The sequence below is a fragment of the Saccopteryx leptura genome, chromosome 6 (assembly GCF_036850995.1).
Source record: "Saccopteryx leptura isolate mSacLep1 chromosome 6, mSacLep1_pri_phased_curated, whole genome shotgun sequence".
In the NCBI taxonomy this organism is placed as follows: domain Eukaryota; kingdom Metazoa; phylum Chordata; class Mammalia; order Chiroptera; family Emballonuridae; genus Saccopteryx; species Saccopteryx leptura.
In genome coordinates this window covers 19,384,665-19,398,564 of record NC_089508.1, presented here as the reverse complement: position 1 = coordinate 19,398,564, position 13,900 = coordinate 19,384,665, and positions in this window count along the sequence as shown.

Sequence of the window (13,900 nt, the reverse complement as noted above, 5' to 3'; positions counted from 1 at the left end):
AACAAAAACAAAAACAAAAAAAAATTAGGCATTTGGTCCTCCTCAGACCTTTTAATATCTCTTCATTGAATGTGATTTTTTTTGTCTTCTTGACCTATGATATTTATTTACATGACTACTCTTTACTCTTGAAGGCAGGAAAATATTTTATCTTATACCTAAGACAGGTAACCATAGTGCCTTCAAAAACTGATATTTTTAAAATTCCCATACTATTGTCTGTATCTATGACTGTTTTTTTCCCCTTTGCTTAATCCTTTCACCTTTTTAAGGATTTTATTGTATTTTTTTATTTATTCATTTTAGAGAGGAAAGAGAAAGGGAGAGAGAGAGACAGAGAGAGAGAAGGGGGGGAGGAGCTGGAAGCATCAGCTCCCATATGTGCCTTGACCAGGCAAGCCCAGGGTTTTGAACCGGTGACCTCAGCATTTCCAGGTTGATGCTTTATCCACTGCACCACCACAAGTCAGGCCAATCCTTTCACCTTTTTTAAGGGGTTAAAGAAATAAAGAGTAAAGGAGGGGAAAATGGTGATAGAAGGAGGCTTGACTTATGGTGGTGAATGACAGTACAATATGCAGATGATATATTATAGAATTGTACAGCTAACACCTATATAATTTTATTAACCGATGCTACCCCAATAAATTTAATAATTTAAAAAATTGATATTAAACAATAAATTACATAGAAGGAAACATAGGTACTAAACTCATGGACATTGGCCGTGGAGAACTTTTTATGAATTTGACTCCAAAGGCAAGGGAAGTAAAGACAAAGATAAATGAATGGGACCACATCAAACTAAGAAGCTTCCGCACAGCAAAAGAAACTGACAACAAAACAAACAGACAGCCAACTAAATGGAAGTTAACATTTCCAAACAACAGTTTATATAAGGGCCTAATATTCAAAACATACAAAGAACTCAAAAAACTAAACAACAAACAAGCAAACAATCCAATAAAAAAAATTGGAAGAGGATGTGAACAGACACTTCTCCAAAGAAGAAATACATATGGCCAACAGATATATGGAAAGATGCTCATCTTCACTAGCTATTAGAGAAATGCAAATCAAAACTACAATGAGATATCACCTCACACTTGTTAGATTAGCTATTATCAACAAGACAGGTAATAACAAGTGTTAGAGAGGCTGCGGAGAAAAAAAAAAAACATCATCCACTGTTGGTGGGAATGTAAAGTAGTACAACTATTATGGAAGAAAGTATGGTGGTTCCTTAAAGAATTAAGAATAAAACTATCATATGACCCAGCAATCCCTCTACTGGATATATAGCCTCAAAACTCAAAAACATTGGTACATAAAGATACATGCAGCCCTATATTCATTGCAGCATTGTTCACGGTGGCTAAGACATGGAAACAACCAAAATGCCCTACAATAGAGATTTGGATAAAGAAGATGTGGTACATATATACTATGAAATACTACTCAGCCATAAGAAATGATGACATAGGATCATTTACGACAACATGGATGGACCTTGATAACATTATACTGAGTGAGATAAGTAAATCAGAAGAAACTAAAAACTGTAATTCCATACATAGGTGGGACACAAAATTGAGACTCATAGACATAGATAAGAGTGTAGTGGTTACCAGGGGAAGAGGAATAAAGGAGATGGGGCAGTGGGAGAGGAGGGACTTAAAGAGAAACAAATAGAAGGTGACAGAGGACAATTTGACTTTGGGTGATGGGTATACAACATAATCAAATGTCAAAATGATGTGGAGATGTTTTCTCTACATCTATGTACTCTAGTTGACCAATGTCACTCATTAAAACTAATTGTCTAAATAAAATGAAATAAAATTGGTGTTATATAAAAGTTAAAATTGTACTGAATGATGAATTCTCATTTATTAATTATTTCTTAGGATTCTATGTGGTTTGTGTGGTATGTAATATTTTCTAAAAAATACCTAACCCCAAAGAGTATTGAAACTTTGTACTATTAAAAAAGTTGTATAGACTAAAATAGATTATTTAACTTCACTTAAATAAAAACATAAGAGAAATTAGAACTGTTTCTAAAGATGAATGTACTAGTGAAAAACATGAAATATTTAAAAGTATGATATGAGCAATAGAATGTAAAATGTTTCAGCATATAAATATAATTCTAGTAAAGAAGGCCCAACATCAAACTTAGAATATTTACTTTTAGGACAAATAAAAAGTTTAGTTATGGGCCTGACCTGTGGTGGCACAGTGGATAAAGCGTCGACCTGGAAATGCTGAGGTCGCCAATTCGAAACCCTGGGCTTGCCTGGTCAAGGCACATATGGGAGTTGATGCTTCCAGCTCCTCCCCACCTTCTCTCTCTGTCTTTCCCTCTCTCTCTCTCTCCCTTTCTCTCTCCTCTCTAAAATGAATTTAAAAATAAATAAATAAAAAGTTTAGTTATGATAAATAATTAAGCATGTAACATAGATGATAGCAGCCAAACTATGTGTAAATTCTAGTAAGATTTAGACAAATGGTACAGATTATGAATTCATGAATATTTATTCAGAAAATTTAGAAATAAAATAAAAATGTATTTAAAAATAATGTAACACTAAAGAAAGTCATTAATAGTACTGGCATTAACATTTAAAAATTAAATCCAATTTCTAGTTATCAGTATTATAAATAGAATAACTTCCAGGAAACTCTAAAGAATGGTGGCGACCTAAATCCATGCCCCCTCAATCCTTCAAAAATAAAACAGATATCAGGAACAACACATGAAACTACCAAAAAATCAAGATTTTTGTCTTCTAAATGCTCATTCTCCAATTTAAAAAAAAACAAAAACAGGCTCCTGGGTAATAGCTGGCTCTTTGTGTAGGAAAGGCAAGTACAAAGTGAGCCTGAAATATCTCCTGGTGTCAGTATAGGAAGAAGTGCTCAAAATGTAATCAACAGGTATCAAAGGCACATTTGGCTTCTTGCCAATTGAAGTAAAAGCCACTGGATTAAAAACTTCCTACATAAAACAATGATAACCACAACAAACAGAATATACTAAAATAATTATTTCAAGGCAACGGACTTGAGGAAATGAATGACAGTAACCCCTGAGAGACAGGAAACAAATGAGGCGAATACTATATGGTTTCCCTTGCTTACTATTCTGAGGTAGTTTTGAGAGGACACCTAGACAGTGCTCACAAAACTCCTAGAGTTAAAGATATGCCGCTGAGAGTCTTAGGGCAATTCTGATGACTAGAGTTTACTGGACAGAGTATTGCTGATGGATCTGTGTGAGGTTTGGGACATGTGTTCAATATTCTGACAGTATACAAGTCCTCCTTATTCATCTTTCTGTTGAGCTTTCTCTCGCTCTCTCTCTCTCTCTCTTTCTTTTCTGCTCTTGCACATGATCTCATATTCAGCCAAGGATGTGTAGATGAATAACTCTCCAGGCTCTTAAGTGTGTGTGCATCCTTGTTCACGCACACGGCCTTCTAGACCACAGCTACATTTACATGTGAACATTTATATGTGAGCTGTTGTGTATATGCAATTATACACAGGCTTATCAAAGCACAGTACAGCTGTCTCATTTTCCTGACTGCCCGATTCAGTTCAACCAGTCTGCCAGTTTCTTACTTTTCCTAATCAGGAAAGCTACAGCATTTCCCCGAGGACAGCTACAGCGTTAGCCTTCTCCATTCATTTCTCATTGTTATTAACTGTGGTTTCTAATACCCAGGGCCATGAAAGTTTACTGCTCCACTCCAATTTCAACAGCCCCTTCCTTCAGCAAACTTGTCAGTTTTCACAGCCCTACTTTGCTGATGTGGAGATTGGTGGGAGGTTAGAGGGAGAGGATGAAGTGGCTTCCAGCTAAACCTGTATAGATTTTCACTCTCCTTTTGGTACAGTGACTTGTCTGTTGTTGTTTTTTTAGTGTGCTTTAGAGAGATATAGAGATACAGATAGGAAGGGAGATGAGAAAGATTAATTCTTCATTGCAGCACCTGAGTTGTTCATTGATTTTTTTCTCATATGTGCCTTTACAGGGGGGCTCCAGCCAAGCAAGTGACTCTTTGCTCAAACCAGCAACCCTTGGACTCAAGCCAGCAACCTTGGGCTTCAAGCCAGCGACCATGGGGTCATGTCTATGATCACATGCTCATGCTGGTGACCCCTTGCTTAAGCTGGTGAACCCACCCTCACCGTGTAAGTCCACGCTCAAGCTGGTGACCTCAGAGTTTTGAACCTGGGTCCTCAGTGTCCCAGATCGATGCTCTATCCACTGTGTGCCCCCTGGCCAGGCAACAGTGATTTGTCTTGACTACTGCCTCTCAATTTGTTGTTTGCCTCAATTCCCAGACCAGTTTTTGATCATTTCATCTACTTTAATCATTGCCTTGTGAAGAGAGATCTCAGTGTGTTTCTCTCTCCGCCATTCTGTGATTCTTTTTGTTAGAGCTATTTTCCTCTTTTTGCAGCTGTTGGGCTGAGATGGTCACACAGCATCTCCCTGGCTGCCATTTTTACACAGCACCAAGAATAAAATCACAGTGGGAAAACCTGAGAAGCCCTTAATTAGGAGAAAGTCAACCATCAAATTATTTATAATACAGGCTTCTTGTGTACAGATTGAGACACATCATATAAATCAATGGATGTTTGTTTTTTTAGTCTCAGCTCAGTCCTCCCCAACAACGTGTGTGGGCACAGACCGTTCACTTTTTACCTCTGATCTCAATTTCTTTTTATAAAGCAAATACAGACATTTCCCCATGCAAAATAGAGGTGCTGCCTAGATTTTCAAAAAAAGCTTTTATCTCAGAAATTCTGTGGTCCCATGAGAAAATAGATGGGATGTCAATTTTCACAACCAATACCTGGGAAGATGAAAATAAATGTGGCTGATGTGTGCACAGTCCCCAAAAAAGAAAGGCGGAAAATGGGAGTGGATTCCTATTGTCACATGTAGATATTAATATTGTAATCAGTGTTTAATTTGAGATGTATGTTGGCCATACATAGTAATTAGTCTTAATTGTCAATTATGGTAATGGTATACTTACCAGAAATCTTTATATTCAAGACATTATAAATGGGGTGAGATAGTATGTGAAAAGTATTGGGGTTGCCCTGTCTAGATAGCTCAGTGGGTTCAAGAGTCTTCCCAATATGCAAGGATGGCAGGTTGGATCCCTGGTCAGGGCACATATCGAGGCCCTGGCTGGTTGGCTCAGTGGTAGAACGTCGGCCTGGCGTGCAGAAATCCCGGGTTCAATTCCCGGCCAGGGCACACAGGAGAAGCGCCCATCTGCTTCTCCACCCCTCCCCCTCTCCTTCCTCTCTGTCTCTCTCTTCCCCTCCTGCAGCTGAGGCTCCATTAGAGCAAAGATGGCCTGGGCGCTGGGGATGGCTCCTTGGCCTCTGCCCCAGGCGCTAGAGTGGCTCTGGTCATGGCAGAGCATCGCCCCCTGGTGGGCAAAGCGTCACCCCCTGGTGGGCGTGCCAGGTGGATCCCAGTGGGGCGCATGCGGGAGTCTGTCTGACTGTCTCTCCCCATTTCTAGCTTTGGAAAAATACAAAAAATAAATAAATTAATTTAAAAAAAAACCCATATTGATATTTCTGTCTGTCTGTCTCTCTGTACCTTCATCTCTCTCTAAAAACAATAAATAAATTTTAAAAAATGTGTTGGGTGCCACCTAGCTGGTGGCAGAGTAGATAGATAGAGGGACACCCCTGAGCATGGAGGTCCCTGGTTGGTGCCTGCGGTCGCCAGCTGGAGTCCCTATCAGAGCACATATGGGAAGCAATCAATTGCACAACTAAAATGTAACAATGAGTTGATGCTTCTCTCTCTCTCAAAAAAAAAGTATTGGGCTTACATCTTACATGTAATGACATCGAATGGGCAGGATATAGGCTAATATAGCTTTAGGATGTTGAAACTCAGTGCTCCCCAAGCTGGATATTGTGTGTGGTGCAGACATCAGTAAGTTGAACAATTTCCTTCAAATTTTTCCTTAAATGATTTTAATTTCCTTAATTAAAATGACTGAATATAAAATTATATTATGGCTAAAAAGTCAAATGCTTACTCTATTTTAAGAAGTGTATAACTACTCCAATTGAATGATTTGTTATAAAAGAAATTAAATTTAGTTATTCTTTTGAGGACACTGTAAAAAGTTATCATTGATGTTTATAGTCACTCTTAAATACTGGCATTTGATATAAAATTTGTCCCACCATTGGTCTCTAGTCTGTGACACAGTGTAAAACATAAATCTAATATTTGTTCTGGATACCCCAATACAAGAGAAAAATCCAGGTTTCCCAATCAGATTCCAAAATGCTCATGATAAGAAATGATTAACATTAATATATTCTCCGTTAATTCTCTAAACACTACTTTCTACAATTAAAAAAAAAGGACATAACATGTTGCTATGTAAAAATGTAACATAAATATAAAACACAGCTGGAATCAATACAAGTCAATGGATCCAATGAGCAGATCATCCTAAAAAATATTTCAGTAAACAATCAACCATTCATCATTGGGTTGCAAACACATGTTTATTATTGGGTTACTTACCATAGATAAAAAGTAAACAATACAAGAGGTAAGCTATTTATAGTTTAGTAAAATTAAGGTTGTTTACATTGATTTTAATATACATATTAATTATCTGGCTGTTTGTTAAAAAGAAATTGTAATTCAATAGATCTGGGATTCAGCATTTCCAATAAGCTGCCAGGAGATGACAATACTGTTGATTCATGAACTAGACTTTGAACTAAAGAACAACTTCAATGATCTTATGTAAAATGTCTCAAGAAGTCACTTTTAGAATATATCAATTGATGATCATATTTTTGTGGAAATTTTCTTTTATACGTATGTTTTAGTGAGATGAGAAAGAAAATAATTAGCAATAAATTATACATCCATATACTTTAATTTGGTATTGTTTCATATTTATATATTTGTTTAGCTATAATCTTTCCCAGTTATAAAGTGCATTTTATTCAGTTCTTATAGCTCGTATTTACTTTTTATTTTCCATCAATTAATCCATTGCTTTATAAATAAGTATTCTTTGAAGAAGTTGAATGCTCACCAAATGCAGAGATGTTTCCTTTGCTGAAATATGCGTGACAAATCTGACTTAGTCTAGAAATGTTGGAAGGGACATTAAAGAAGTCAAGTTTAAAGAAATTCTTTTTCTTCCAAAACTATATCAATTTGGTCAAAAAAGTCATTAAGAAAATAGAAAAAAATATAGTTTTTGAAATAAAAACATTAAAAACCTTAATAATTTTGGACATATTCCCTTTACTATTTATTATATAACTTTCTTATGTGAAGATTGGAATTTCTGTTGAGCACTAAATTTTTTACTTATTGCTTGAGCTGTTTTCTTTCTTCTATGCATTCTGGGAACATTTTAATAATAGTCTGAATCCAATCAGTCTTGGCTTTCATCTTTAAATCTCACCTGCTTTCCTCCTTTGTTGCTGGCATGAACACTTGCCTACAGTATTCCAAATCTTATATATCACCAGACCTTTATGAATGGACTCTTCTCTGAGATTTCATCTTTGTATGAAATATTAAGATAGCAAGGGCATTGAAGAAAAAAATTATAAAATGAACATAAAAATTTCTTTAGAGTTAGTATTTCTCTGGGGATTGGTAATCACTTCAAAGTTGGTAATCATTGAAAATCACTAAAATGTTACTCTTTATCAAGTTCATTATAAACAACAGGAAGTTATGGGGCAGATTTTCTAATGAATGAGTTCACTTTACCTCCCACCCAACCAGGAATCAGAGGAGCCCTGGGGACAGCATTCTTTTTCCGGATGATTAAAAAGTCTGATTCTCTATTTCAGCCCCCCTCATGCTCACACACACACATACACACACACACACACACACACACACACACACACACTCACACAAAGATCTCAGTAAGAAAGGCAGGTGGAGGGCTCAAGAAATTCACAATAGCACAATCTGGATTAGAATAAGTGTACTGAGAGAAATTCATCTTTTTTTTGAGGAAAAAAAAGAGAAACAGTATCTGAAAAATAAATATATTTTTATAGCGTTCACTACTCAAATTTTTTGTGTTAAGTTTTCAGTAGTATCTAATTCATTGAGATGGATACAATTAAAATTTTGTGGTTCAATATGCAAGATGAAGGAAACCAAAGAAAAAGGTTATGTCAGAAGATAGAACAGTCTGGTCAGAGAGAAGAATACTCCATGTTGGGGTGGAGAGATTTGTTCCCTCAGGCAGAGGGTTATTTTGCATTGTTTGTTTAACTCTATCAAAGCATTGAAACCTAAAATCATGTGAAAAATTTGCTTGTTTTAATAAACTGCTAACACATACTAGTAGAAGAATGTATACAGAAAAAATTATTCTGTCAATCACCAAAAAATATAATGCCTTTATCCACTTTCAATGGAAAGAGAAGAACAAGGGATCAGATCAGAGTGAGCAATCTGTGTTACTGTTTCTGAAATAAATGACAAGGTGTTGTAAGAAAAAAAGTAACTGGGAATTCAGGTGAAAGTCATATGTTTTCTTCGTTTAAGCATCAAATACACATTATGGTTAAGCCAATCTGACAAAATAAAGACGTTATCAACTGCCTGGACTCAAATATCTGCAGGGTCACTCAGGTGACGTTGACTAATAAAATAGTCCAAATAGATGAAGGTTTTGTTCATGTAGGAAGTTATCTGTAGGAATGTTATTCATTTCATACTACTTATTGTTTGGGAGCAGACAGGAGACGGTCCACAAAATTCCCACCTTGCTGTTTATGATCTGTATAATCTCCTCCATTTGAGAGTAGGCAGGACTGTGAATATGATGAATTTTACACCCATAATTACCCTAGTTTTTATGTTAAAGTGAAGGAATTTTTCAGGTATAATTATAGTACCAATTCAATTGATTTTGAGTTCATAAAAACTGAGATTATTTTAGGCAGGCTAGCCCTAATAAGATGAACCCTTCAGAAGAAATGGGCTCTTTCTGAAGTCACAGAGACTTAAAACAGGCAAGAAATTCTGCAAGAGGTAAAAAAACCAGACAGCTAAAATGTAAGGGGGGTCTATAGAGGAGGTCATGTGGCAAGGAGCTGTGGGCAATGTGTAGGAGCTGAGAGTGATCCCCAACTGACAGTAAACAAACAGAATGGAACCTCTGTCCTACAACTGCCAGGGACTAAATTCTGCCACCACCAGAAGGAGCTTCAAGGGAACACTGAGCCTCAGACGAGACCCGAGCCATGCCAGCATATTGATTTTAGCTTTGTGAGTCCCCGAGCAAGAACCCAGCTCATATTTGCCATACTCCTGACCTTCAGAATTTAGATGTTAATAAATGGTTCTTTTTTTGTTTAAAATTTAAAAATGGCCCATCATTTTGAAAGAAAGTTTCACAGTGTTGTAAAAAGGTTAACAGTTTTACCATACAATCCATCCATTTTACTCCTTGCTATTTTCCCAAGTGATATGAAAATTTGTCCATGTAAAAACTTGTATGCAAATATTCATAGCATATTTACCCCTATTCAATTTGCTATAAAGTGAAGGCAACCAAGGTGTCTTTCCATAGGAGAATAAATACATAAACTGTAGTGCATCCATATGATAAAACATTATTTGCCAGTTAAGAAGAAATGGGTTATCAAGCCATGAAAAGATATGAAGGAAACTTAAATGCATATTCCTAAATAAAAAAGCCAATCTGAAAAGGCTAAATACTATATGATTTAAAATATGTTAAATTCTAGAAAAAGCAACAGTCTAGAGATAGTAGAAAGAACAATGTTTCCCCAAGGCTTAGGGGAGGGAAGGAGAGATGAAGAGATGAAGTACAGTTATTCTTAAGGCAGTGAAACTCTTCTAAGGGGTACATGACCAAGCATTTGTCAAAACCTAAAGACATAAAACTTCACAATGCAAAGAATGAACCTTCATCTATAGATTTTAGTTACTAATAATGCCTTAATATTAATTCACCAATTTTGTCAAATGTACCACACCAAAGCAAGATGACAAAAACAGGAGGAATTGTGTACATAAGCAGAATATATGAGAACTGTATTAACTGTACTATTTGCTCAAATTCTCTGTAAATCTAAAATTGTTCTAAAAACAAAGTCTATTCATTTTAAATGAAAAGTAGCATCTGCAACATAACTGAAATTTGACCTTAGTACAAAGGCATGATGAGTCTGTGGCAAACTCCTTCAATGAGTGTTCCTGCTCCTCAGCTCTGGAGTTTTTGACCTACAGGAAAATGAGACCAATCAATTTATTTATTTTTTTTAATTTATTTTAGAGAGGAGAGGGAGAGAAAGAGGAGAGACAGAAGGGGGGGAGGAGCTGGAAGCATCAACTCCCATATGTGCCTTGTCCAGGCAAACCCAGGGTTTCGAACTGGTGACCTCAGCATTTCCAGGTCAACGCTTTATCCACTGCGCCACCACAGGTCTGGCATGAGACCAATCAATTTATCAAGATATTCTTATTTATCAGAAAATACAGGAAGAAAATGTATTTCTATGTAAAATAACTCAATTCTTAAATGTTGGATTTAAATGCAAATTTAAAACATTATTTTGGTGCTAGATTAAACATAATCGAAATAACTCCTTTCTTTGATTCTAAAAATCCACTAGTTGGTAAAATGGCAATAAATTAACAAAGGGCCATGGCAGAATTTACCTGGTTTGGTACCCTCTACAAGTGAAAAGTCAATACTAAACGAAACATATTCTGTGTCAGTGACCTGTCTTCCACAGGTCAGTTCTCTGCATGTTGATCAACTTTGAAGCAAGCATCCACAGATGCTGCCTGGGGTATTTTCTTTTTGGTCTGTTCACAAAAAAATCTAATTTAGTGGCAACGAACCCTTTTGCTAAGTATAGGAAATGCTCTTCCTCTGTCCAACAAGTTACAAATGACACCATTAAAAAGATATGTTGTAGCTGCGTTAGTCAAATGGTCGGTATACTGCAGACTAAGGAGACATTTTCAGAATGAATGGTGGCCTTTAAATCCCTTGATGTCCATCTGAGCATCAGTTAAGCAAGAGGGCTCTGCTGTGGCCTGCTCACTGCACTTTCCTGGCCACAAAACCAACAAGAGAGAAGTCAAGTCTGAATTAATAAAAAACCCAAATTGCAGACTACTCTTAAATAAAATTTTACTTCAGCACACATAAAGGGATTGCAAGAAGTAAAACAAAGACTAATACTTAAGTGAGATTTTTTGCCCTTAAGCTGCAGTAGATAGGTTAACATGAATTATATAGAAAGTCATGACCTTGTGTAATTATCATAACTCAGGGGTCGGGAACCTATGGCTTGTGAGCCAGATGTGGCTCTTTTGATGGCTGCATCTGGCTTGCAGACAAACCTTTAATAAAAAAATAATAATGTTAAAAATATAAAACAGTCTCATGTATTACAATCCATTCATTTCCTACCACTCATGTTCATGGTTGCGGGTGGCTGGAGCCAATCACAGCTGTCCTCCAGGACAACACCAGATTTTTATTGGATAATGCGTAATGTACACGGGTCGTTGTATGGCTCTCATGGAAATACATTTTAAAATATGTGGTGTCCATGGCTCTCTTAGCCAAAAGGTTCCTGACCCCTGTCATAACTGGTTCTTAAAGTTTTGAAAACATATGCTATATTTTATTAGCTATAAATATGTATTTAATATAAATACAAGTAATTCTAAGTGACCAGCAATTTTAAAAAATACTTTTAATTTGATACCTAAAAAATGTTTACAGAAAATTTACTGGATGAGATTTATAGATAATGCGACAATAAAATGTAGTCCCTTCTCTGAAGAAACATGTTTTACAGAAGAAATAGGTCTGTTCATAGTTATATTAGGACAGATAAAAAAAGAACATGGAGTGGCACAGTGGATAGAGTGTCAGACTGAGATGCTGAGGACCCAGGTTCGAGATCCCCAGGGCATCAGCTTGAGTGCAGGTTCAACTGGTTTGAGCAAAAGCTCACAAGCTTGGACCCAAGGTCGCTGGCTCAAGCAAGGGGTTACTCAATCTGCTGAAGGCCCACGGTCAAGGCATATATGAGAAAGCAATCAATGAACAACTAAGATGTCACAATGAGCAACGAAAAACTAATAATTGATGCTTCTCATCTCTCTGTTCCAGTCTGTCTGTCCCTGTCTATCCCTCTCTCTGACTCTCTCTCTCTTTGTCTCTTTAAAAAAAAAAAAGAACGAAGTTTGGGGCCCCCAAACATGGTAGAACTAATTCCAAAAAGTTGTTATAGGGTCTTTTTTAAGAAAAGGTAGTATTTGAACTTCAGCGAAAATGAAATGGATTTTAACAGATGCGGTAGGGAGTAAACACAAGTAACAACACAGAGTTTAAAAATAAATAAAGTTTTGTGTCTCAGACACATAATAAGTTTGGTATAGTCAGAGATAAAAAACTAGAATTGTTTCAAATTATTCATCTGTTATAAAATAAAATCCACTTCTTTAGCGTAAAATCATACTGTCATTCTTTTTTTCTTTTCTTTTTTTTTTTTTTCTGTAGCTGGAAATGGGGAGAGACAGTCAGACAGACTCCCGCATGCGCCGGACCGGGATCCACCCCGCACGCCCACCAGGGGCGATGCTCTGCCCACCAGGGGGCAATGCTCTACCCCTCCGGGGCATCGCTCTGCCGCGACCAGAGCCACTCTAGCGCCTGGGGCAGAGGCCAAGGAGCCATCCCCAGCGCCCGGGCCATCTTTGCTCCAATGGAGCCTTGGCTGCAGGAGGGGAAGAGAGAGACAGAGAGGAGAGGGGGGGGGTGTGGAGAAGCAAATGGGCGCTTCTCCTATGTGCCCTGGCCGGGAATCGAACCTGGGACTTCTGCACACCAGGCCGACGCTCTACCGCTGAGCCAACCAGCCAGGGCCTGTCATTCTTGACCCCTACTAGATCTTTGTCATTTAGTTTATATATGTGTGTGTGTGTGTGTGTGTGTGTGTATTTCCAATGTGCTACCATAAACAAATGGATATGACAAATTTTAGCAGAGAATTTTTATGAATATGAAGCCAAGAGGATGGTTTCTGGAAAGTAGCGGCTATACGATCATCACAGAAATTTGGATAGCATCTATGTCACCAAAATCTAACCCCCACAAAAAAAACAGGTGTTTTCAGGTGCACAAGGAAGCTAAGAAATGATCACACCTAATTTCTGGAAAGATGCTTAACTATACCTGAAGCTCAGGATCCCAACCTGGAGTCCATGAATACAGTGAAAAGGTTCTTGGTCAGTTTATGAATTAATCAGACACCTTTGTGTACTGTGAAGATTAGGATGGCCTCCTTTTTTTCTCACCATTGTGACACTTAGCTGCTAAAATTAATACTATGCCAAACACAAGAAATGTCTCCAATGTACGTCAATATGAAATCGCCAGCTAAGGGGATCTCAGGTATGATGATGTATGTCTATGCTATATCTCTGCTCATGAACTGACAAGCATGACTAAATAAAGGAAAAAATTAGGTTTGATAAAACATATATGGAAGAAGCAAACATTTTATGTATAAAATAAGTATATGTTAATAATCCATAATAAACTATATGCGCTTTATCTTGAGGATATGAGCTTAATTATTAAAAGAAATGACATTTATGAACTATGTAAATTGATATCCAATTAACTTGCTGCAGCTATCTTATTAAATGTCAATTAAGTATATTAACATTCCTTACAATTACATATATCAATATGAATTTAACTGTAACTTTATTGCCATTGTAATTTTGAGTTAATTACACAGTTAGATGATTTATCTTTTGCATAATTATTAAGCCTTACTCTCT